Source organism: Haliaeetus albicilla, chromosome 3, assembly GCF_947461875.1.
Source record: "Haliaeetus albicilla chromosome 3, bHalAlb1.1, whole genome shotgun sequence".
In the NCBI taxonomy this organism is placed as follows: domain Eukaryota; kingdom Metazoa; phylum Chordata; class Aves; order Accipitriformes; family Accipitridae; genus Haliaeetus; species Haliaeetus albicilla.
This window is the reverse complement of record NC_091485.1, coordinates 44,382,369-44,408,292: the sequence shown is the minus strand read 5'-3', so window position 1 is coordinate 44,408,292 and position 25,924 is coordinate 44,382,369. Positions and strand designations below refer to the sequence as shown.

Sequence of the window (25,924 nt, the reverse complement as noted above, 5' to 3'; positions counted from 1 at the left end):
GTACACTTGCAGATGTGTGGAAAGAGGCAAATTTTATACTGCCTCCATCTTTCAAATTATTACCATTTTGCACAAAGAGAAAATTATGAGACTAGATCAAGAGTAAACCTAAAGATAATACTACACCAAGAAAAAGTTTCCAGCTCTAGTCAGCTTTCTGAAGCTTTTTTTTTTCCTCTCTGGCAATGGAAACCAGAGAAGAACCAGAGACTACAGGTAGAGGAAAGTGTACTACTATATTTGGTCAGGGTAGTGGGACAACCTGATAAGATCTTACTGTCTTAATGACCTTGCAACCTTCTATCTAACTAGGAGATAGAAACAATAGAAATATATAAATATGTATATATATATATACTTTGTAGTATTATATTTAATTTGTACTGTTAATATATAATTGTTTCATATATGGAGAACATATCAGTCTTTAACAATACCATGGTCTTGATGAATGTTGAAAAGTGGGTGGACGTTGCATGTTGATATAAAAGGATGCACAGAGGAGTTTTCAGTAAACCTTCACTACAAATTTTGGGACTTTTTTTTTTACACTGTCTGAAGTAGTACTATCATGTTTGTCTTGAGTTATGTAGTCTTTCAAAAAATATTTCCATATCATTTAAATTTAACACACTTCTCTAACTCTGGAAAGACTACAGAACAGTTGGAGCTTCACAATTGACATTGTGATGACTACCTAAGAATTATTACTAGTAGAGCATAAAACTCTAGAATTACTTCTAGAATCATATGGATTTATACCTGTAGAATCTCAGTCTTGCAACGACAGAATTGGTACTCTTGCATACTTTAATGCCAAAGCAGGTAAGACAAGACAAGAACTGAGCTTTCCAAACAAATTAGGGATTCATTATCTTCTATCAAGTGCATCCTTCTACTATACTACAAAACCATGGCAATTCTGTCCCTTATTGTCAAGCGCCGCAGCTTAGTGGCGGGCTAGTACCTCAGAACAAACAACAACAATGTAAGTATTTTGAGCAGATCAGGGAAATGATTAAAAGACTGATAATTAAGATTACATTACAACACAAGCTTATACTTTCCTCTCTGGCAAAATGGAATCTCTGTCAACTCCCAGCTAAAAATCTGTAGTGCAGCTGAAGATGTCTTTTGGAGTTTTTATTAATGTTTTGAGGGAAGGAATAATACATGAGTCAAGGCAGTCATCAAGGCATTTTTTAACAGACCAGGTATTAGTCAATATCTAAATCAAGTTGATTTTATCCCTGTTTAGACTATTTGTAACAATAAATGTGTTGCAAGATAATAAAAGAAATAAAAAATACAGACTGAATACAAACTCTTTAAAACCAAAAGAATAAGCAATATAAGAATGTCAGAATGTCATTAGAAAGTTATTTGATGCTTAAAGCATATTTGCAGATTGTTTCTGTAATTATGTTTAGCAATTTTAAACATCTTTTCTTTAATAATGAACACTTAATCACAGGGAAAAGTAATAAAATAAATTTTGAAAAAAGAAGCTGGGATTTTGTAAATAGGAATAAAGTAAATTATTCCACTCATGGTTCCTTGTTTTCTTGAACACACAAATACCAAAACCTGAAACAGAGCAAATAACTCACCTTTGTCCTTTGAAAGTAATTAAAGACAAACATAAAATATGCTCCATAACTGTCACACAAACAAAATAATGAAAACAAGATTTCCAATAACAGAAAGAAGAAATAACCTTTTCTATCATTAGAATTATGTCAAACATACACAGTACTTTCCTCTAATGTGGAAGAGTCAACATCAATAGCAAACTTTTCCAACTCACTTTAAATGTAGAGTCCAAAAGCTATGTAGAAACAGCTATAGTAACATTTGGAAGGCCTCTGGAAATTTTTTTTGTGTCATAAGGTCCCCATTGCCCTTATTTCTGTTATGGGAATGGAGTATACAGCCAGTTGATTCATTGTCACACAGAAGTCTACGGCTCAGCATTCTAGTGCTAAGTAAAGAAGAAGAGAGAAAATTTATATGTGCACAGTGAGAAGCTGAGCTTGAGAAGAAAAGAACAAAGGCTTTGTTAATGTGCAGAAATTCCGGCCTCTTTGCTTACTACAGAAAGCTAGCCATCTCTTCCCTTACTTACAGAGATGTTGCAGGTGGTAAAACAGTATTTTCTTTGCACAGATGTGAGACATCAGCCTAACAACCAAACTTTCTTGAAGCAGAACCAGAGAATTCATAACACTAATTTTTAGGTTCATCAACATTACAGATAAAAGAATGTCTCTAGTGTAGCACCGGGGGATACTTTGTTAAGTTTTAAATCAAATTGTTTGGGTTCCAGTCACAGCTGTTGAAACAGAAAGTACAATGCCAGAGCTTCCTCCCCACATCCCCCACCTTTTTTTTTTTTTTTTGGCGGGGGGGGGTAGGATTTACAGCTGCTACTGAACTGAAAATACTCTGTATAGGCTGCAGCTAGAAATGGAGTAATCTATTTAAAATTTAATTCAAGTCTCTCTATACTACACTTTAATACTGCCATATCTTCAGATAAGTTGTCAAATACATAGTGCAGTGCACATCCACAGCAGAATGGGAACAACAGCCCAAACTTCTTAACACCTCTCCATGATCCCCTGTCCTGGTAGCACACATGCCTTGACTCCTCAGAGCAATTTCAGCCTGACACTAAGAATGATGGGAGGGATTTGGAACTGGAAAAGTTGGAACCACTGGAAATCTAAAACTAAATAATCAAATAATAGAAAACCTCATAAGTTGTTCTAAAAGAGAAAAATGAAAAAGGAACATGAATAAGGATAGAAGAAAGCATAGAAATTATTCAGAAAAAAAGACACTAGAATTGCTGGGCATTCAGTGAAAATGGATTTTCAACCAAAGAAATCAGAACTTTTTATTTTACCAAACAGCTAATCATCTTCTACTGCCCCATCCTCAAATATTTATAAAGTTTCAGTAGTAATATGACACCGTATATGTTTTGCTGCTTTTTCCTAATTCTTATTTATATTACAATACACAGTCAGTAGTGATATTTAAGTTTTTTAAAATATTTTGATTTGTAACTATTGGCAACACTTTCTATGGAAAAGATTACACAGTGCTATATGATGAAACAAAGTATTACCTTGTCAGCATATACTTGTGGTTAGCTTCCCATAAACTTATTCCCTTTAAATCCTGAATATTTCTTTCCGAAGGAATTCAAGATTCTTAATGCTATATATATAAAAATGGCCCCTTGCAGCCTTGCTAATATTTTTTCATAAAACTCAACCTTTGAACAAAAACTTTTGAAGAAAAAAATGGAATCATTGTATGCAGCAAATCTTAGTGGCTATTATCTGATCTTGCTGTAGGAGGTCCATTTACTCATTACTTGATGAGTAAACAGATTCTCCACATTAAAATACACGAGGCCATAGTCTGTAATTTCCGACCTCATATCTTAAATTTAGTTTCTTATGGTTATCTAAAGGTGCTTGAATATTACTATGTGACATTTCCTTCTCTCCTGCTAATTAAATTACATATTTTAGTAATGTCAACATATTTTGGGCCTCAAATATGAATACTAATAAACTTTTTTTTTTCTTCTGCAGCACAGGTAGCTTAACATTATCTGTATGCATCCACATGATTATTCTGATTTCTATTTTTAAAGATCTTTTCCTAAATCTAGCCTGAATGCACTGAGCTAGACAAGCTTCAGTTTCTCTCTCCAACACAAAACATTGCATGAAATCACAATGTTTTCTCAATATCTTCTCATCCTCTATTCTTCCCCATCTGCAAGCATGGCCTAATATTCTCCCCAAATAATAAAGGCACAGAATGGGAAAGACTTTGTGAAACTCACTATATATTTTATTGGGAAATATCTTCAAAGAAAGGAAATTAAAAATCAGGTATGTGGATAATATGTTTAAACATTTAGGGCTTTTTCCCTTCTATCAAATATTAACTGGCTGCCATCTATGTGTATATTTAATATAGATGATAGAAAGTGAAATAGAAACTGTATATTTAAATTCTTTAGTTTTCACAATAGTTATGGAACTGCTCCAGGAGCTGTAACCTTACCAGAGTGTGATCTTTACTAAATGTATGAGTAAAGTGTAACAGAAATTACATCCACACACTGACAGCATAAAAAGAGGGAAGAAGGTAATACCCTACATTGTTTCCCTTCCAAATTTTATAAGATGTAGGGTATTACTTATTTCAACGTAGTTTCTATAGCCTTAACATGACTTCTCACATATAAACAGACTAGAATTCCCCTCATATCATAATATTATCTCTAAATTAACATTACTTCATTGTGTAGTTACCTTGTGTGGTGCAAAGTCAATTTAGCAAGCCTAAGATATTTCTTCAATTATATTTGACCTAGAAGATAAAAGCCATGAAGTGATATATCATAAAAGACATCAACTATTCTACATCACAGTTTACATAAGCATAAATTGTTGTAGAGTGGCTACAGTACATGGCATGTCAGGTGGCTGTTTAAGTACATAACTGCTATAATTCTAGAAATTTTAATTTTGAAACAAGAAATTTCCATGTAGCTTTCTACTGATTTCCTTAAATCAACCTGAAAAAGAAAAGAATTATTGAGGAACAAAGAGAAAAATAAAGTAAATGAAAACAGTAATTTCTGAAGTATTTTAGATATGGAAACTAAAATGTTACATAAGCAGAAATGGCAGAGCAGCAGCACACACACAAATACTCAAACCCCTCATTCAGGTTGCTACTAAGTAGTATATATCATGTGGATGCCTTGAATGTTTCCTAAGATTATACTAAATTAGGAATAAATTATTTATTGGCATGCATTTTGGAGAATGGTCTCACATGATTTACAAGCAATAGTTCTGATTAAAGAATAATAAAGAGTAATGAAAGAAAGAGTCTTCAAAGATGTGACTCTCAGACTCCTTGAAGTCATTTTCTGAAACTTCTATATTTTTCTTTTTTTGGCACTCACTCAGAAGTGTCTTTATTAGTCCCTATTTTCCAACAATATTCGGGATGCAATGAAGCAAATGTAGACAATGTGCCCTTAATTCCACTTTGTACAGGTATTAATATCACTTCTACTTGAATGCATTTCAACCAACAGTCAGCTTACTGGTGTAACTAAGGTATATTATCATTTTAAAAGATAAAGCTATACTTGAAAAAGCTAGAGTAGGTAGATGTGTAAAACATATGGTCCTATAGAAACAAAAAGACTGCAATATAATAGCTATTGACAGAGCAAAAGTAACAGTAAATAGCAACAAGGAAACGAATGAAACTTTTTTATTAGGTATTGTCTTATTCTATATTAAAACAATATGTAAATCAATGTCCTGTTTTTTCACTCAGAAAATTTAGCTCTTTATTTGACTCTTCTCATTTACAGTATGGTTTTTACCATATTGGTTGCTAAAAAAAACCACCCTACTATATGCAAAAATGCAGAAATCATGAAGTCTGAATGAAGAGAAGTTAAACTTCAGTACAGCAAAAAAATGTTTATACAGTGATTACTTATCTGTCAGCTAAAGTTTGACTAAATCCAGCAGAAGGCCAGGCAAATATGCTCTTAAAAATTTAATATATGCCACAAGTAAATGGAGTATGCCATTCTCCCTATCTTCTAGGCACCTGCCTCAATGTATTTTGTAATAAAATGTGAAATTGCTCACTTGTAAAACTATGACAATGGGAGAAATGAAAAGAAATTCCATTAGAAAAGGAAAACATTTTTTTCGCCTTCAACAGCAGCTCTTTGTTCAAGGCAAACAAAATCAAAAGGATCATCTCATAGATACTGCCTATTTTAGACAGATCTAGTCTGTACAGTTTAATATCTTAAGTTACTCAAGATTTCTTTGAGTAACATATACACAAAGAGGTTTACTGATAAAACTCGTGATAGAAAATTACTTATAAGTTAAGATGGAATACTAACACTACAAAATTCTGTTCTAGCAATCACTATATGAGTTAATCACTGTTGTCATAAACAAACAAACAAAGAAACTAGCAGTTTGAGTAATTTGATCTAATTAGAAACATTTGATGTCATAATGCTGCTGAATTCTAAATCACTAATGGAACAATGTTCTCAAAAACATGATAAACAAAATCTGAACCAAGGTCAGTTAGGCCCTTTTAGGTTACCAGATTTCTAAACATCTAAAATTACCTTTGTGAAGACTTTCAAGACATGATTTTGAAAACTAGACTCGGAGGGCAAAATCTGATATTTCCTCAGAGACTTCAGAGAAAACTGGTGTATTGGAGCTGTTAAGCTATGCTTAGCACAGTATTACAAATAACACCCCCTATAGATGAATAATACTAATTAAAGAATTAATTTAAAAAATGCTGATGAATTCTTTTTTTGGATATCAATTTAAGACACTTGAGTAGGAATTAATTACAAAACTAAAAGTTAATGGTTCTTCTTACAAAACGAATCTTGAAAAAGTCATGCTTTTGAGGTGCAAACATACCCTAGCCTTTTTTTAAGTCTTACAGGACAACTTAATATACACATACTCATGGACATTGATTTGCGTGCACACACTCATTGGGAAACATGCACACATACACAAAATTATCTCAAAAGAAGACATCTCACAAAAATGAAAGAATGGGATGCAATTCACTCAAAGTATTTGAATATAAAAATATGATGTTTTCTGTAATATGTTCAATAGCATTATATAGATCTCCCCCCCGCCCAAAAGAAATTAAAGAAATCAAAAGTAACAATGGAATACACAGTATTTTGGCTTAGGATAAAAGTGATTGAAACCACAGAGGTATAGATATATTTAACTTGCCTAGGTAGACCATACCTAAGAATTTTTGAAGCACTGTTAGAAATAAATTTTAGACCATTTTTAGGTTGTGTGGCCTTGGAAACCTTGGAAGGTTTTTTGAAAAGCAAAAAGTAATGCTCTAATGCTCTACTAGTTCTCTGTTAATATTTTTTAGGGTTTAACAGTGTGATTCAAACAATTCCACCCTGGCAGTTACTCATCTATTCCAGTCAAACTATAAGAGCTGATATCATAAATCCACACTAATTTGCATTAACTGTAGCTACAAAGAACAAATGTACATTAATATAATTAATACAAATTACTGTGGATGTACTGTAAACACATCTTGTCCTACTATCTGCTGTATTGGTTTTATGAGATTTCAAATATTATTAATAAAGATGATAGAATAAAATACTTTTGTTCTATATTAGGCTTCCTATGACATTCTGAGTAAGAGGCTAAAATGATACAGAATCAACATGCTGCATGTTTTCAAAAGCCAGATTTATGGAGACAACCTATGAAGGATTGTCATGAATACTGTAACACTGACTATTTAAAGTCAAGAATGTATTAAAAAAATGTATGCTCTATTTTAACATGCTCCATTTCAATCATATTTACTTAGAGACAAGGTACTACTTAATTCACTGAAGTCCTATGGTGTGCATTGTGCCACATATGAGATTTGATTACAGTGTTTCTTCTGGCTTTATGACATATGAATCCATTAATATCTGCAGAATTAAGCAGTTTTATGTCTGGTAGTTAAAGACTTACGTGACTGCATTAAGGGAGGCTAAAAAGTTACCATATTTCAATGTAAAATTCTCTCTAATGAACTCTTTACATAAGTAAAGATAATAAATGGAGTCTTCAGAAAAATGAAACCTTCAGTGTACCTTCCCAAGTTACCTAGCTTGAGAACTGACTAATTCGGAAGCTTAATGGAACCAGTTGCTGCCAGTAGCAATTTGCTTCTAATGGGGGACAATCAGTATTCATAAAACAATTTGTGTTAAAATACATTGATAATCCTAGGTTTATTACGAGTAACTATTCCAATTGCTTGATTTGATTTTTGTTGCTTATTTATCTCCACATAAAATCTTTCTATAGTCTCAAATCATCTTATTTAAAAATACTTATTCAAGCATATGAATAGCAATTTACTGTATTTGTTAAATTTTTTTAATACCCTAATGACATTATATATTAAAAATACTGGAAATGCAAAACATTTATCATAAAACTAAGTGAAAAATTTAATCCAAATTTTGTGTAGTATTTCTTATATTTCGAGAGAACTTGTATATAATGAAACTTTTACAAACTGAAACTTGTTTTCTTCAACCAGTATCTTTTTTCTTCCCCTCCCCCCGAATGTTTAAATGTTTTCAGTGGAAGCACTTTGCTACCATACAGCCCGCAGTTGGCAACAAATTTCAGTTGAATAAACTTTATTATGTTCTTTCTGTTCAAGGCTCAATCACGCTCCGGAATTAATACACTACTTCAGTGAAATAATACAGCACATAATCCATCTCCATTGGTCCCTTCTGGTAACAGTAGGGTAGAAAAAGAGTATTAGTCATTCTACTAATTCTTTTGATTTTCTCACTTTCTCATCTACCCACATTCTCTCATCCTTCTTTTTCTGTTAAAAAAAACAACAACCGACAAACAAAACCAAATTTCAAAAGAACAAACCACCTTAAATATAAATGATAAAAGAGTCAGACACAGGCAAAATCCTATATTAACTTTTTTTTCCTCTCTGCCATAATAAATCATTGCCTTTTAAATCCTTGTCTTTATATATTGGGTATGGTTCAGAGCAATGACCAGTATTTATACCTGTGAAATATTTAGTAACAAAAAATAGATAAATAAATAAAATAATTCTGTATCATTTAATGAATTGCTGGGAAAAGGTAACTCATCAGATCATATTATTCTCATCTAAATTTGGACATCTGCATTTAGATGATTATATGTGACTGCATACCTACCCTTCCATTACATTGAGTGGAGGCCTGGCCATACGGTCATCTGGAGAGATTTTTGGCTCATTTGAAAACAGACTTTAATACTTGATTGGCTCAGTGTTTATTCAGCCTTTGATTCCAATAACTGAATTGATTATGTATCCAGTGACCATAATGGGAACTTAGACACCTCCCTCATATATTCCCACCCAGACTGTAGACACCTAAAATTAGACAAGATGAATCCTACCCACAAGAGTTTAAAAAGAAGGCATGTTCATTTATAGTGACTAAATATTTTCAGAAATATTTCTCATGTTTGTACTGAAAGTGAATATTTTACCTAATGTTATTGAAATCATATTTCCTTATCCAGTGGAAAAATCATCTAAGAACATTCACTTATATTACTCACATACTAAGCTTCAATTTCATATGGTGTACCAAAGCTATTACCCGAGTACTGTGGTATTTTATCAGGTTTTCTGCTGCACCACAGTCCAGCTGGAGAATTTTGAGCTGAGACTGTTTTTCTAAAAGCTCCTCCTGTACATGGCAGTGTTTTTCCTGTGTCTGGCCAATTCCTTCTTCCAGTTTTGCTATGTGATTTTTCATGCTTTTCAAGCTTAAAAACAGTTTAGATTATATGGTATAATTTAGATGGAAAAGCTTTCATTCCTGCCAAATCTTTATTTCTTTTTCTAGAAGTATCCAATTTAAACAAACATTTTATTATATTGTTCTAGTGATCTCAGTCCCTTTCATCCCAGCTTATTAATTACAGGGATGAAAATTATGAGCAATCAGACTATATTATCTTTTACACAGCTGTGTCAGGTTAAAAGTAAAAGTAAATAAACAAACAAACAAAAAAGCATTCCTCTCTATAAATACATATGCAAGAGAGCAGAGGCAGAGACAACAAGTTTTCTTGCAGTTTACATGGCCTTATCAATATAAAATGAATTTAACCCAAATCTCCAGAACAGGCAAGAAAATTACTGTGGAGTAAGACAGAATGCAAATATTCTGCAAAGACTGTGTGCATTTTTTTCCCTTCAGTAAACATGAGGTAGCCTATTCCCTTTTTTGCTGTAAGAAAACAAAAAAATTCATTGCATTTTTTTCCCATAGACTCTCAGTTCATACACAGGGAGAGTTGCTGTAGAGTAGCTGGCTCCTGTGAGTTCACATGTTCATTTGCTTTCTGTTATAACTTGGTCTTCTTCATGTCCCTTTATTCAAATGGTATTTATTTTTGTATCTTTGCTGATACAAGACACTTCATTATCCTGTGCTCCAAAATCCTTATCTATAAAAATCCATTTTATATTCCCAAAATACATATCTAAATACACACACATATATATGAAATCCTAGTATTTTTTCAAATTTAAATTAAATTACACATCCCTAGCAAATATGAAATCTCTGAATGTAAAGTGCTAGTTAAGAGTTAGATGTTGTTATTACCACAACTATTATTCATGCATGCTTTAAAATTTGCACATTTTTTTCATCCAGGAGTATCATTAGGTATTAAATAATGCAACTACTTGTTTCAATCCAAACTGATGGTAATTGTGAAGTTCTATAGAAGTGTCACCACATAATATCATAAAGCATTAAAACCTTCTTTTAATGAACAAAAGAAAAGTGAAAATGGTATTTTCAAGAATATTACTGCAAATCTCTCACAGTTTAATGTTTCCTAAATCAAAATAACACAATGTAAATATTTTTCTTCTTAAGTTTTTTTTCCTAATGTTGTATGTCTTTATGCATTATAAATTATTAACACCATATATTGGGCAGAGATATTTATAGGAGTGAGGGCTTTAAAGATTAATTTGTCACTTTCTTGAAGAGTTTCTGAAAGTAGGCCTGAGAAGAATAACAACTATAAACTTATAAAAATTCACCATTTTTTAGATTTTTACGCACTAACTGGTACAAATTCGAAATGGGATGATGACAACCCCTTTTCCAACAGTGGTAAGAAAAATATTCTTCCAGCTTTTTGTATACTGTATAGTTATGTGATATGTGATCTGGAAAGTATTTAATAATTAGTAGTGTTGATGTGCAGCATCAGTTGATCTGGATTATAACTATTGTTTTTCCTATAAAAAATCATGGCTAAATAAAACAAAATTATTTTTTTAAGGTTTCCATGGAAAGGTGTTGCTTTCATAGTATCTTGAGTTCATAGATTTAGAAAATTGTTTTTTTCTTTATCCCCAAATTCTGTTGACTTTACATAGTACAAGAAGAAGACATGAAGTCGTCCACTTCGGCATTGACAAAAGCTACTTCTGCTTCTCCACCTAAACAGTCTTGTAGCCCATGTAAGCAAGATAAGCAGGTCCAGATAACCATAAAATTCAGCATGGATGGCCTGTTGTAGAAAACCATATTCTTTTTTTTTTTCCCAGTAAAGAGGGCATTAAAGATCTGAAGAAGAAGAAACTCAAAGACAAATAATTCAGATCAAACTTACAGTTCCTATAATTCTAGGAAGTTTCTTTAGAAATAAGTCCCAAATGAATAAGTCCCCGGGTCCCAACTCATCTAGATGAAACTGGATAGAATCTGTAACAAAATGGTGTTATGTCAGTTAAATCTACAGGCAAAGAGCATGCCATAACTTTTCAAAATTTGGCCTAGATTCTGTAAGGTTGCAATTTAACACAGATGAGCTTCTGTATTTTTCCTGACTGTCCTGGTTTCAGCTGGGATGTAGTTAACTGTCTTCCTAGTAGCTGGTACAGTGCTATGTTTTGAGTTCAGTATGTGAAGAATGTTGATAACACTGATGTTTTCAGTTGTTGCTCAGTAGTGTTTAGACTAGAGTCAAGGATTTTTCAGCTTCTCATGCCCAGCCAGGGCACCTGACCCAAACTGGCCAACAGTGTATTCCATACCATGTGACATCCCATCTAGTTTAGGAACTGGGAAGGGGGGGGCAGGGGTTTTTTTCGCCGCTCGGGGACTGGCTGGGTGTCGGTCAGCGGGTGGTGAGCAATTGCCCTGCGCATCATTTGTACATTTCAATCCTTTTATTACTACTGTTGTCATTTTACTAGTGTTATCATTATCATTATTAGTCTCTTCTTTTCTGTTCTATTAAATCGTTCGTATCTCAACCCAGGAGTTTTACTTCTTTTCCTGATTTTCTCCCCCATCCCACTGGATGGGGGGGAGTGAGTGAGCGGCTGCGTGGTGCTTAGTTGCTGGCTGGGGTTAAACCACGACACTGACAAACTGTGTGCTCTTCTCAGATTTCTGAACAGCTTCTTTTCTTCAAAAAGTACTTCAAAATAATCTCCAAAAATGCTTTTCCCACAAGTGTGAAGTCTTACCACTTCCTTAAAGTAGAGGTCAGCATCAATTTCTTATTGTGTCCAAGCAAAAAGGGACAGCAGAATTAGACAAAATATCTCAATACTTCTTCTGAAAGAGATACGTCCTTCCCACTTCTTGGACTATTTTAATAATAAATACGTATCTTACTCAGAGACCAGGCAGTCACTGTGTTCTTCTTACAGCTACAAAATAAACTGCTGGTAAAAGACAAATATTAGGTGTATGAGTGTTTTCAATTTCTTTGTAAAAATTGACGAATATATGTTATGGTAAACTTACTGAATTGTTATTTGCCTTCCTACATATTGTTCTAGCTAGGTATTTGAAAATGCAATTGGAAAAGAAAGCTACAGAAAGCTATTTCTCTGGAAATACTTAATAGTTATTAAGCAAATACACCAGCAGAAACAGTTGCCTATTGTATAACTAAGGTGAGTTTGCTGCCATGCTTCTAATCTTGTAGGTAACAGTGTTGGAGTGTATATCCCATATAAGCAAACTCAGGATCATTTAACTAGCACCTTATGTGTCTTTATACAAACCCACCTCACTCTTCAGAGTACCCAGATGGTCATCAGAGTCCCATATACAGAAAAACATCAGGAGCATGGGAATGAGAGAATAATTGTGGGATCTATATGGGAAAAAGTTTCTTTAAGGAGTCATTATAAAGAAAACAAGTATTTCATGTCTTCATTACTCACTGGCAGCTACCTGGTGATTACCCTTCCAAAGACTCTCTCCAGAAATGCAGGAAAATTTTGTCATTAGATATTTGTTTTAAAAATTGTCATCTGAACACATTCCCAATGTCTGTTCCTAAGCATACCTGAAAGAGGAACTCTTTAAAAGCATGCTTCAGGTGCTGGCTGAGTCTTAGAATATTTCCTACCTGCAAGGAAACAGATAGCTTGTTCAACTTGTAAGATCAGTGATATAGTGTAAACATGCACTTAAATACTCCAGGAAGAAGTAGGTTATCTCCAAATGTCACAGAGTCAACAGCTACATGGCAAAATATAGTTTTGTTATGAAGCTAGCTTACGTATCAGAAGAGGTATTATCTAATGATTTCTGTAGGCTACCTTTCCCTTCTGGACTTAACTTTACTAATTAGTCCACTACCATGACTGTACATCTTGTAGAACCTAGGCAATCACAGTATCACTGAGCATACGAAACTGCTAAGCCACTTCTGCTAAACATCTGATGTGGTCTGCCTGTACATATTTCTCCTTATGAAACAAGGTGGAAGTAGATTTAGCTACTATGACAAATATTGCTTACACTGTGCAGTGATGCAATTGTCACACAAACAGGAAATGTAGTCAGAAATGTGTAGGTTGAGTAGCAAATCAAAGTAGTGTTCCATGAATGCCAAGAAATACTAGATGTAAATCTCAGTAAGGAAACACGTGTCAAATGGTCATAATGCACAGGCCAACGTTTAGAAGCACTGATACAAGAGGATGAGGAAAAAACGGTTAACATCTGGCAGATCAACGAGGTACCGCCAATTAAAACAATAATCGCACTTGATACCTTTTTCAGCAAAAGATATTAGAGAGACAGGAAGGGTGAGCAGCCCACAGGAAAAATGCTTCCAGTGAAGTAGAAGAACACATGAGGAAGTGACTGTGGGCTCTTGTGGTCAACATCCCCTATCAGTCCTTGGGAAGTAAACGTCCCAACAGTCCCAACTTTGCAACAGGCAAAGTGGAAGGACTATGAACTACTGTTTTTTGCTAAGAATGAAAAAAACAGAAAATTTACTGTTATGTGAATTTATTGATCCATGATGAGCTGACATTTCTGGAAGCCAAGTGTTAAGAGCCAGTTGGGGACACAGTCACAGATGAAAGGGGTTCTTATCCAAAGTAGTAAGTGAGGGATGAACATTGTGGTAATAATAGTCAACCATAGCTAGAAGTGAAGAAAAAAACTGTTGAAATTCTAAAAAAAAGGTATTTTTCCTTTAAGAGATTTATGTGATGGATTATTTGGCTAAATAAACCTTTGGTTAGATTTAAAATGGTAGATCTTACAACCTTGCATAAGAAATTCTTTGGCCATAAGATCCACTGATTAAATTTTGCTTCATAGCTGCAAACAGAAAAACCAAAGTAACTCAGACAAATTCCATTCATATTTCATAGGAACTGAAGGGACTACTATTAACAGTAGTTGGCAATACTGTCTACCCCAGAACATTCAAGTCTGGTGAGAAACCTACAATGACAAGGATAGACTTAATTTTGTGTATTGGGTTTATGTGGTTTTGGTAGCGGAGGGCTACAGGGGTGGCTCCTGTGAGAAGCTGCTAGAAGCTTCCCCTGTGTCCGACAGAGCCAATCAACGATGGTGGTAGCACCTCTGGGAGAACAGATTTAAGGAGAAAAAAAACAGAGCAAGGGCAACTGCAGCTGGAGAGAGGAGTGAGAATATGTGAGAGAAACAACTCTGCAGACCCCAAGGTCAGTGAAGAAGGAGGGGGAGGAGGTGCTCCAGGCACCGGAGCAGAGATTCCCCTGCAGCCCATGGGGAAGACCATGGTGAGGTCCATGGTGGAGCAGATATCCACCTCCAGCCTGTGGAGGACCCCATGCTGGAGCAGGTGGATGCCCGAAGGAGGCTGTGACCCCGTGTGAAGCCCATGCTGGAACAGGCTTCTGGTAGGACCTGTGGCCCATGGAGAGAGAAGCCCATGCTGGAGCAGGTTTTCTGGCAGGACTTCTGACCCCATAGAATGGACCCACGCTGGAGCAGTCTGTGCCTGAAGGACTGCACCCCATGGAAGGGACCCTCGCTGAAGCAGTTGTGAACAACTACAGCCCATGGGAATGACTCACATTTGAGAAGTTGATGGAGGACTGTCTCCCATGGGAGGGACTTCACGCTGGAGCAGGTTAAGAGTGTGATGAGTCCTGCTCCAGAGGTGGAAGGAGCTGCAGAGACAACTTGTGATGAACTGACCCCCCAACCCCCATTCCCTGTCCCCCTGTGCTGCTGGGGGAGGAGGTAGAGAACTCAGGGGTAAAGTTAAGCCTGGGAAGAAGGGAGGGGTGAGGGGAAGGTGTTTTAGATTTAGTTTTTATTTCTCATTATCCTGCGATGATTTGATTGGCAATAAATTAAATTAATTTCCCCAAGTCAAGTCTGTTCTGCCCATGATGATACTTGCTGAGTGATATCCCTGTCCTTATCTTGACCCACAAGCCTTTCATTATATTTTCTCTCCCCTGTCTAGCTGAGAAAGGGGCATGATAGAACAGCTTTGGTGGGCACCTGGCATCCAGCCATGGTCAACCCACCACATATTGTCATGTCCTATGATAAAAATTTCTACTTCAAAACATTCTAGTGGTTTTGGGAAGCCTAAAGGTCTTTTAGAGGTCTTAAGAAGGGCCTCAATGTAATCCTAGGGGTTACCGGATTTAGAAGAAGAACATATATTGCCATGATGAGCTCTGACAACTGAAATATCCATCTTAAAGGGAACCCCAAAAGAACATAAATCAATTAACTTAAAATCAAAACTTAAACAGAATCATGGCCTCCTTTTAAGCCTCCTCTTGGTTTTAGAAGATGCTAGCTGTTATAGCTTTTATTGACGATAACAATAGATGACAATTTAAAGTTCATTCCTTATAAATCTCTGAGTAGAATTTTGAAAGAATTTAAGAGAAAGAACAAGATGTTTTCCTTGCTTTAAAAAGTTCTTTTGAATTTTTGCATGATATTGCTGATGCTTATCCTTAAAGACTAACATACAATACAGCTCTGAAAGTTATAGGCAAAGGAGTATTAAGTTTATGTCAATGTTAAGTTTTTTTCATTAGCGTTTGTTATTTTCAAAGTTTCATTTGATGTCTATGAGCCAAAAGGCCTTTGCATACTCTCACCAGTTTCAGCAAGATGATGTCATCAAGAAATTCAGTTGTTCTATCTTCATCTATTGGCAGGATGCTATTATAGTGGTATATGATTCTGCTGCCTATCATAAAGTTTTCTATTATTAGACATGGTTTTCAGTTGCCTAGAGCTTTACCCAACTTGGTCTGTTTGGACTGAAATTTGTCTTGCTGAGTTTTTGCTCAAGGCCAAATTATCTTGGAAAGTGCAAACAAAAATAATATGGTTATTTCTAAGAATGATATTAACAAATATATGTTAGTGTGTGTATGCAGAGAGAGAGAGATCATTTACCTTAAAAGTTTTATATCCATTCTGTTGAAAAGTTCTGATGTCTTGGAGAAGAGCAGTGCCTTGTTATGGCTCTTACTTATCCCACATTTTTGCTGCCTTTGACATACAAAAATATGAGAATTTTTCAGACAGAGCTATGTGGTTTTAGCACACATTAGCTTGGTTGGCACAAGGTGGCCAAAAATGACAAAAATTACTTCCCTGCTAGAGAATGTGTCTGCTTGCCAAATCTCTGACTTCATCAAGTCAGACAATACACTACACCAAGCAAGGACTCCCTTCACAGCTGTTCCTTTTGAAAAGCATCCATATGAAAGAAGTTAATCCAATTTCACTTTTTAGACTGGGTACCTCCTGAAATCTATTTATCTTGTGAGCAGTTTCTGATGCTGATTTTACTTTAAAAAAACCGTCACTGTGGCAAAGTCAAATATTCAGTATCCACAATACGTCAGTGTGCTGGTTTTGGCTGGGGTAGAGTTAATTTTCTTCCTAGTAGCTAGTATGGGGCTACGTTTTAGATTTGTGCTGGAAACAGTGTTGGTAACGCAGGGATGTTTTCCTTACTGCTGAGCAGTGCTTGCACAGAGCCAAGGCCTTTTCTGCTTCTCACCCCACCCCACCAGCGAGGAGGCTGAGGGGGCACAAGGAGTTGGGAGGGGACACAGCTGGGACAGCTGACCCCAACTGACCACAGGGATATGCCAGACCATATGACGTCATGCTCAGCATATACAGCTGGGGGGACGTTCAGAGTGATGGCGTTTGTCTTCCCAAGTCACCATTACACGTGATGGAGCCCTGCTTTCCTGGAGATGGCTGAACACCTGCCTGCCCATGGGAAGTGGTGAATGAATTCCTTGTTTTGCTTCACTTGCGTGCGTGGCTTTTGCTTTATCTATTAAACTGTCTTTATCTCAGCCCACAAGTTTTTTCACTTTTACCCTTCTGATTCTCTCTCCCATCCCGCTGTGAGGAAAATGAGTGAGCGAATGCATGGAGCTTGGTTGCTGGCTGGGGTTAAACCACGACAATCACAATTAAGGATGCCAGGTATCTTAATTTCTGCCCAACCTATGTATGCATATTTGCATGTTTCTAGCTTTATCACTTGATAGTATCACTTCCTTTAAACATCCAGTTTATATGATGACTTTTATCACTTAGGGGGAAAATAGTTCAGTATTTTGATTTCTTACCATTTATCTTTCAGTGTTCAAAGTAAAATACTCAAGTGCTGATCTGAATAACAAAATATCCTTGGCTCATAAGCTTCTCTATGTGAGTTTCCAAGATCTTCAAATTAATTCACATATAATTTTTTTTTTTTTTAAATTCCCTGATTATACACACTGCACAAACTAGTTGAGTTCAAAACAAGATCTTGGAACAAACTTCTAGTCCATTCAGTGGCAAATTCTGTATCTGCACCCTACAGGCAATGTCAGTATGCACCAGCCTACACAATTTGAACTGAGAAACAGAGCTCAGATGCTGACACAACTAAAAAGAAATTATAAATATAGCCACTGTTTTTCAGCACAATGGTGTCTGAGTGTTTCATAAACATCAGTATCCCGAGATGTGAGAATATAGCTGTATTATCATTTTACAGATAGGCAGTTGAAACAGATTTGAGGACATGGGGTAAAAGAAGATAAGGAGGCTCATATAAAGCAAAAACAAAATGTGAAATCATTTTGTATCAGAATGCTTTTTTTGGGATATGTGAGAACACAGATTAGTTTCTCTTTTAGTTTGAAGCAGTTTGAACCAACATCATTCCATATTATTTTGAGAGGGATTGCTCTCTCTCTTTCTTGCAGTCTTCCCCTTTTCATAGGTGATTGTAGCAGTTATTGAAACAAAGAGAGACAGAAAAACTTGTATGTGCTCAGGCACTATTGTCCTCTCCTGCAATGTGGATGACCTTGGCTCGGATCCCCAGTCAGACAAAGGACAGAACTGAACCTTGTTTTCTCACATCTTTTGTTAATGCTTCTTTGTAAAGAACTTTAACTGTTCAGAGCAAATTATTATTGGCTACATTTGTACTTTGGAAAGCTCAGTCTGCCACAGATCAGATTGAATATTCAGAAAGTTTAGATGAAGTATCTTGCTTGATTTCTGTGGGAGAGGCCAGGAAAATCTCTAGTTCTTCAGCTCAGTATTCAACTGTCTTCATCACATGACCACTTTATTTTTTTTTCCTAGAGTTTTCTTCTTCATCAACTATACAACTTCCTATTTCAACAACACAGGAGGAAAGAGTCCTGCAGACAATTTACCTCAATGTATGTCCTTGATCAGTTCCTTCTTCATAGCCTTTCCTGTGGTGCTAAGCATGGACCAAGGTAAATGATAGAATTTTGGTGTACAAATAAGACTTTTTCATAAATTGTAACAAAAGCTGCTGATCTGAAGTTGCAAAGGTCTTCCCTTTTTTTTTTTTCTTTTTTTTTTTAATCTAGTAATTATGGAGGGTGAAGAGAAAAAGATTAACTTTGAAAGAATAACTTATATTTACCTACACAAATGTTTGGCTCTGAAAAATTTTGTCCAAGTTAAAAAACAAAGCAAAACAAATCTTAGGCTACTTGTCAGTTTGTATTAATCACACGCACAGAACCACAGGTTTAAAAAATTTTCAGTATTCTTAAGGCAGTCATAATCTATTTTTCTTTTCTTAGTATGCTGCATCTTTTAAATATATGCTTCATTTCTTTGTCATCTGGCTCTGTCCCACGTTGGAAATGCTCCCTGCTGTTAATTAGAGGTGACTATGATTTGATTGATCTCAAACATGTGTTATATATGCACAATATGGAAAACTGTATTCTATATTTTTCTACTTAAAACATGCTTAAATGTAATGGAAATAAGCCAAACATTTTTTAATGACTCAGGACCTAATCTTATCACAATGAACAATATGGATATGATCAAAATAGGACATTCTAATCCATCTGAAGTGTTAAAAGTTCACAGAAATCTGCACTAATCATGTACAGTATTTCTCAATATAATACAAACAGGATTTCAAATACATGAATGCATACCATCTGAGCATCGTTGCTACGTGTAAATCTTAAGTTCTCCACCTCTCTCTCTCTCCATTTCCACAGTTTTGTCTCAGTCTGACAATTTGCTTTTCCTGGTCCCAAGTTGTTGGCATGGTTCCCATGTAGACTTTTTTGAAGACACTACTCACATTTTTCAGACCTAAGGAGCAAGCAGTCAACAATGGCTATAAAATTTCCATACTATGTTATATAGCTCTTGGTCTTGAAATGTCTTTAATAACTAGAGTACAGATGTAAGCTCATTTATTAGGACAGGATTATTCATATGCTTAAATTAAATTTTGAAGTTAGTAATTATACAGTTATATAAGAAAAGTTTGCTATATAAGGAAAGTTAAGCATATGATTAAATGTTTTCTGGGTTTATAAGCATCTTTAAAGATCATTCCTAAATAGAAAAGTTTTGAATACTTTATGTCACATTAATGTAAGTGCCTATGCATTTTTGTGCAAATAAAAGTACTGTGAGTATTAACAAAAGTTCTCTAAGACATTTCCTCAGGCTATTCAAAGGAGATTATTTTAAATAATTTAAATCTAACTATTTTAATTTTAAAAAATGACAATTATTTAATTTGCTGGCTCTAATTTTTTGATGTAGAACTCTGTTGTTATTATTATAATTATTATACAGCCTCCAGTGGTAAGTGAAATATAATTCTAATTAATTTTTCCTACAGCTGTATACAAATCAATAACTGTAAGCATCCCAAAGGAAAAGCATGCTGTATGACCCTCCAAGTTCCTAATGAATGCAAATAAGCTGACCTTTCTCTGACAACTATGAATATTGTTTCACAATTTTGCCATTGAAATTGCTGTAATCAGCAATTCATATGGCAAATATGGAGACAATATTAGTTGCTAATAACTATTCACTACAAGGAGGTGTGTTGTATAGTTAACATAGTGATCAAACTTTATGATTTTGGGAATCAGTTCCTCTAACATCTTTTGTTGAATAAGGCCTGCAAAGAAAACATGAATGCTCTCTTATATTAAAAAAAAGTATTTTGTATAGCCTTGAAATACTCTAGTTTTAATTATTCTTTTTTTTTAATTGTTTGATATGCACATACCTTCAAACCTTGAATTGTTACTTACTAACAATAACACCTTTTTTATAAGTAGAGCAATGAACCTGAAATGAAAGAAAAATTACAGTCAAAAATTAAAAAAAAAAGCAGGATTCTGCATTTAGAAGGGGCAATATGTCCATGAAAATGCAGTATTTCTCATGCAATGATATAATAAAACTATGAATGAGTACCACAGATATGAAACAATGAGCTACTGTAGTACTACTACATCTAGTATTTCTTTCTCATAAATACTTTTCAAACAGTACTGGAAAAATTAACGTATAAATGAAAGCTATAGCACATTTTTAATATCTGTTTTAAAATGAAAAACTTATAAAGGTTTAGGAGGAATTAAATTTGGAACACTTGTAGTAGATCATTCAAGTTTCTACAAAACATTAAAAATGTCTATGAAAATGCTATTTAGAACAGATTTGAAGAAATAGTACTTACATTAAACATGTTAATTATGGATGCATGTTGAACTCAGAAAAAGCAACAGGATGAAAAAAAAAAAGAAACAATAAAATGTTCTGGTTTATCATGTCTATTCAGCAAAAAACTTAAGATACATATGGCTGGAAAGTACCACCCTCAGCTGAATACTATATTAATTAATATGTTTAAAAGTCTCCTTGAAGACAGAAGTTATTGAATTCTTAGAAGTAATTTCACTAAAATTATTAGTTCTTTTTGTCCTATTTTCATGTTTTGCAATAACTAAATTTCTGATTTAATAAGCTTTCAATGCTCAGAGATCAAAATAGAATATCAACGAATGTCATGTTCATATAATGTGTGATATTTTAAAAGAATAGTCCTTTCTTGATGACATTTCCACAAGATCTCTACTCTCATACTTGTGATTCTTTCATGTTCAGAATGAATCCCTGCTACATCTCACTCAATATTGATCTTCAAGGCATTTGTCCCAATCCTTTCCCCAGTGTGGTCACTGAACAGTATAAAAGTTCAATAGGAAGATCAGCTGCTCATCCACTTTTTGCTAAAGCAATTTGTATTATGGATTTATTTTAGCAGTCTACAGTGGCAGTTGCTGTTTTTACTATTTAAATGCTTTGATTATCTGACCTTGCTTACTTTATCTTTTTAAGTGCTGTGCATGGGCTTTAAAGTTGATCAATAAATGGGGATTCCTCCACCACATTATGTTGAAATCAATCCTGATTCAGACTATTTGTATTTCACTCTTATGAGTCCATCTGTCTTTCTTAATTTTATATTCTCTTTTCTTAAATAATTTTTCCTGCCACTGCAAATGCTTAGTGTCAGGTAGATTTCCGTTGCAATCAATTAATCTTTTCCTGGTAGTAACTATATTTACTGGGAAGACACAGATGTATAGGATCATATCCTATACCTGGACAGTCATCTCCTATACTATTGTTATTATTTAATTCATTTATGTAAGCATTTGTGTCATAGGTACTGTGAAAGTCAATAAACACAAATTTTCACTTACTTCAGGTCTTCATTTTTCCAGTAATATTTAGAAAACAAAGGGTTCATGGACTTCTTAGCTATAGCTTCATAGTTTTATGTTTATAGTTTTATGTCCTCTGCATTAAAATCAAACTAAATTGTACAAGCTTATTAAAATTTTTCAGATTTTCAGTTTCTCTGAAAGAAACAGATGAAGCCAACCAGCCTTCAGCTATGTCACGGTAAACCTTAGAATTCTCCAATCAAATTCAAGAACTTAACTGAAATTAGTTCTGAATTTGTGCAGTTGAAAAGATTGTACTCTCTGAGAAACATTTTATATAGATAAACATTTAAAATATTTCAAGTTTTTAATTTCCTACAAATTTTAAAATTTACCTTGCTTAATTTATAATGAAAAGTTTATCATAGCTGTAAGAAGCCTTAGAATGGATATGCCAAAATAGAAAGGAAAAAGAAACTAAATATAATATCTAACAATGCAGTTAACATGCTATTCACAGTACTGAGCACTTAGGAGATTATCTACCTAGAACATATAAAACTTACTGAATTAATACTTTGATCTCATTTAAACATCTCCACAAATGTTTAGAAAAGGGAATACCATTTCCCCTTTCTTTAACTAAATCACACACACACACACAAAAACATTAATTTGGATTTCCATTACTTTAATCTGAATTAAAATACAGTCACTTCACTGATTTCCTGTAATACTTACATCATAATTCACTACTTACCTTCTATAATAAAGTGTCACATACACAAAATAAAATAATAAGCGATACTTAATATTAAAACAGTTTTCATCTTCAATCTTGCAAACTCGTGAACAGCTTTTCACATGTTTATAGGGTAATCAGTTCTGTGAAACTTCTCACATTCATAGATGTTTGAAAGACTGAGGCCTAGAATGCCATTAAGATCTGATTCTACTTTACTCAGCTTGGTAGATAATACATTATTCTTCCATGCATAAAAAGGAACTTACCACTTCAAATTTTCTAGTTGTTCACCTAATTGAGACTATTTCGTCTTTTTCCAGGTTCTTCCAGGTCCAGTGGACACAGAGGCCTTGAGAAGCTGCTATTCTTCTTCTTTCTTTGATGCTGTTATTCTTACCTTAAAGTTCTCCACACATTTCCTTATTTTTTAAGAGAAAATAGGAATTATTCAGTCATAAGTGTGACAATGGTAAACGAAGTGAACCTTTTGTAATGGCTGGGAGCATTTCTGCCTCAGTTGTAGCTCCATATGGTGCACAGGGTGATGTCTCTGATGAGAGGAGAAGGACAAAAGGGGACATGACCACAAATATCTTAAACATTTATATCATTAGAAGACATTAATATTAACATAACTTAGAAAAATAATGGGATGACAGAGGTTTAAATCATATTAGCACCAGTGAGGATGGTGGTGAATATTTGGCCTATTTTGTGAAAGTCAATATTAAACTTACGTGAAAAACATGGTCCAAGTGAAAGTAAGCACACAGAGTAATTAATAATAAACAGTCACTAAATGAAGAAAAACGGATCAGGATTTTCACTGGTAACTGTGTGTGTGCATGAAAGAGAAAAGTCTCAGGCATCTAATGTAGAAAGTAACCCATACTGTAAAAAGCAGCAAATATGCAACTGTTCCTTGCACAATGCCATTTTTGTTCTTTCCTGGAAATGAATAATTTCAGAAATGCAAAATAATGGCTTCTAAGGTTTGCCTATTTAAGTCTTCAGTATGTATACATATATTTTTTTAATGATTGATTAGTAATTGTACCAAAACCTGCCCGCTCAGTATTTTTATAAAGAATTTTAGTTAATGCAGGATGTCACTCCTGAAAACAAATCAGTTTTTACTGATGATTTATTTCTGATTTTCAGGGGAGCATTCTGCCTTCTCCTTTTAAAATTCCACTAACTAATAAAAGCACCTTTTTATTATGGGGCAAATTTCTTTAAGCACTTCTGAAATTTGAGGGTGTAAGGAGGGGGGGTTGTTTTTGCCACAATCTTAGCCTCTTAGAAAATAAAAATGAAAATGCAAAGAAGGATAAGAATTACTAGAAGGTATTACACAATAGCATCTAGTATACGGTGGGGGGAGGGTTCAACTTTCAACTTATGCAATACTTACTAACATCACTTGTGAAGATTTTTCATTTTATTGTGACAGCAGAGGGGAAATTTAGAAGAATTCACTGCACCAAATATTATGCATTTCTGCAGAGCACAGCTTAAAAAAGACAAGTCCATACTGTTTCCCTCAGGTGGGTAAATGTTAAGAGAGAAGAATCCAAGTTTCATGATGCAGCAGCACAAAGCTGGGAAGTGAAAATTATGTTGCAGCACAGTCCTGAAAATATGACTGTAAAAGTTAATCAATAAAATGTCTATTCCTGTCTATTCACTAGAGGCCCCAGCTGCATAGCTTCACACAATCGATACTACAAATTATTACGATTTCCAGGTTCCCACTGGACATTCCGAACAAATCTTTCAAGTGTAACAGGCTTATATTGGGGGTGGGGTGGGGGGTTGTTACCTTAGGTTTATTTCATCCAGGATAAGTATACAAAAAACAAAGCTTGTGACTTCTAAAAACTTTCAGTTGTTTCCCTCTGAAATACATGTATTTTGGGCATCCTGTGAAATTAGCAGAAAATATTTTTATTCTATTTTAAAACTAAATATTTTTATTCTGGTAAACCAATGAATATAGTGGACCTTTTATTGTTTTTTTAAATCCTAGTCAACCATTGCCTTTTTTTACCACTTCCAGGAAAAATAACTATTAATGTACAATTTCACAACAAGGAAATAAAAGCATACAGAGATGGACTTTTGCCCCAAAGGCCCCACAACAGCTATAGCAGAATATCAGCTCTCCGTGTAGTTTTAACTGACCAATTTATGCTGTGCTGCATTTTTCTTTGTATGGTCCTATGCTCTCGCCTTGATACCAGCTGCATTTGCCAGATTCACTAAGAAGGAAGGTAGGTAAAGTCCAGGACTGTATGACTTTGAATAAGTCAGCACCAAAGGGATGTTACTTTACAACACATGCAGTACCCTTCATCGTGACTGAACATAACCCTTATGACATTCCCTGTCCCAGAAGACCCAGGGGACAGAGATCCATTGTTCTTTCTGTCTCCCAAGGAACAGAACAGAGCAGGTACTGACTGGCACAGCATGACTGTTTTCAGGTACACAGCAAGATGTTGTTTTAAAGGGGAATGTCAATATTTTAAATCTCCAAATTTGTTCTCCAGTTTTTAGCTTTATTAGTTCAACTTTATTAAAGCTATTGTTTTAAATCTGCAGGTTTAATTTTCCAGATTCAACAAATACTTTGCTGACTGTCATCATGCAGTAATGAGTCAGAGTACTTTTCAAAAGCAATGTTATCAAAAATTAAAATTTCAAGCTTAACCTGAGTCAATAAAAAATATTTTTTATAATCTATAGAGCTAAGATAAGATTCCCCTAACTCAAAGTTTATTATGCTTATGTACTAAAGTAACAAACTTCCAAAGCCACTGAACAAACGCAGAAAATAGAGCAGAAAAAGGTAGGTTAGTTAATATTTTTTGCATGTTAACAGATCTATTCAAGTTTTATTTGTTAACACAAAGTATAATGGAAAACTATTAAAAAGTCCCTCTGAAAGTCTTCTAATGATTATCATTTGGCCTTCTATTTCAACATTAGTGAAACTCATTTCACTGAACTTTTGCAAAATTCCTGCTTTCGCAAAAGCTGTATTTTATGACACAATTGATCAGTTACAGCTGGGACTTTCAACCCCCCCCCCCCATTCTCACACTAACCTATCACAACCAGTAGTCCTAGAAGTTTGTAACCTTTTTATTTTCAAAGAAGTATCTA

The 25,924-nt window shown here is 34.6% G+C and overlaps 1 long non-coding RNA gene across 9 annotated transcripts in view; it reads right to left on the bottom strand.

Moving 5' to 3' along the window:
• The window catches only part of LOC138684781 (uncharacterized), a 34,627-nt gene extending 9,070 nt beyond the window's left edge, over positions 1 to 25,557 (bottom strand). The window contains exons 1-5 of one of the 9 annotated variants that reach the window (XR_011324059.1): positions 19,459 to 25,557; positions 16,400 to 16,495; positions 11,328 to 11,419; positions 4,341 to 4,398; positions 1,808 to 1,981 (exon numbers count right to left, since the gene is read on the bottom strand). This is a non-coding gene — a long non-coding RNA (uncharacterized lncRNA). Of the gene's footprint in view, positions 1 to 1,807; positions 1,982 to 4,340; positions 4,399 to 6,281; positions 11,226 to 11,327; positions 11,420 to 16,399; positions 16,496 to 19,458 lie in introns of those variants that run through there. The other 8 variants (XR_011324065.1, XR_011324061.1, XR_011324058.1 and 5 more) reach the window with 8 other exon arrangements.
• Between the last annotated feature and the right edge of the window lie 367 nt (positions 25,558 to 25,924).